The sequence below is a fragment of the Haplochromis burtoni genome, unplaced genomic scaffold, assembly GCF_018398535.1.
Source record: "Haplochromis burtoni strain Fernald_Lab_line unplaced genomic scaffold, NCSU_Asbu1 Contig_597, whole genome shotgun sequence".
NCBI classification, from domain to species: Eukaryota; Metazoa; Chordata; class Actinopteri; order Cichliformes; family Cichlidae; genus Haplochromis; species Haplochromis burtoni.
Window position 1 is genome coordinate 134,141 of NW_024582958.1, and position 1,554 is coordinate 135,694.

A 1,554-nucleotide genomic window follows, 5' to 3' on the forward strand; every position below is an offset into this window, starting at 1 on the left:
CAATAACAGATGACTGCAAGAGTGACAGAGCAGTCACACAGACCAAAAGAGTTATTCTCTTGTTCCTTTAAAACGCACATTTTTCTATTATAACCAGTTCTGATAATTTCAGCTCCTTCTGCAGGTCTTTAGTACTCTTTGGGGGCTAACAGCTGAGGTGTGATTGGTTGATAATACTTTATTCATCCCGAGGGAAATTGGGTTAAGGCTGCCAGCCGTGCCAGCGCCATCTGACCCTTCCGACCATACATACATTACATAAACATCACATGGGGAAGACAGGTCAGAGAGGTATAACATGGAAAAAGCACAACATGAGGAAAGATAAGGAGAAAAAAAGAACTCCCCCCAGACTGAGCTCCAACAGGGAGATCAGTTTGAGAACAGAAAAAACACCTCAGCACATGAATCATCACATCTCACAACACAGAAAACATAAGCTTTGAAGGCGTTTGGGGGGGTGAATGTACATATGTGCGTGTGTTTCGTGTCAACCGAGAGAAAGTGTCCCGTCACCCGGTTAAGCAAAAGTCAACAATCTTCGATCAACACGGATGGCCTTGAAGAAGGAACAGAGTTCGACAACAATCCTGTTATCATGGAGAATGTTTGCTGTTCCAGTCAGCTTCCACCTTGGCAGCCTTCAGCTGGCGCCTTTGGGATAGCCGCATGAGTGAAGATGGTGAATGTTTGCGTTTAGTGCGAACAACTGCATCCAATTTTTACAGTTGGTCTAATGTCCATCACTGGTCGCCAATTCTCTCAATTCCCATTGTTCTTCCCTAATTCCATATTGCGTTCAAAACACAGCCCTGCCCATGGTCCATCATGTCGGCCAACCTTGTGGGATTTTGAACAGCTGTAGCTGCTTCTTGTACTTCAATAAGCCAGGACCGAGCCAACTCCAGTCAGCCAGAACTCTGTTATCGTGGTTCCAAATTGATAGATGTCCTCCAATGTCCTCCATCGAGAGTGTCGCCAGACACACGACGCAACCGACCATCAAGTATCCGGCAGCAAACGTCTCCACAGGACAATCAGGCTCTCCCAAGCCCAGCAGGGTGTCAATTCTGTTACAGGACCAGTTGATCAAATCCATAATTCTTTAGGTTTCAGAGAACAAGTCTGAGAAACTCTTTGAGGGTTAGAGATAAGCAAGTCTATACAAAAGACATAAGAAGCCAAGCAGGAAAGATAAGGGAGAGGAAGAAAAGTGCGACCGCCTCCGTCCTGGGCCTTCCTATGTTTTCTACTGGCTCCCAGGGGTGTTGTTGCGGCTTTTCAGGCTTTATCAAGTATGTTTCATGACACACGTAGGCACAGCAACAATCTATGTGTCAATGGAAAATTGTATTTAGTAGTCAGTATAATCTTTTAGTGATATAAGTTTGCTTATGGTAGAATGCTGTTTGTACTTATTTGTATTAGGAAATGTTTAACCATGTATACTTAGAAGCATATAATTAATTGTGTAGTGACAGGATGTGTGCACCCCAGGAATGCACCCCCACGTCCTGGGAGCATGAGAGCTCGTACCTTGTCTTATTGCTTTAC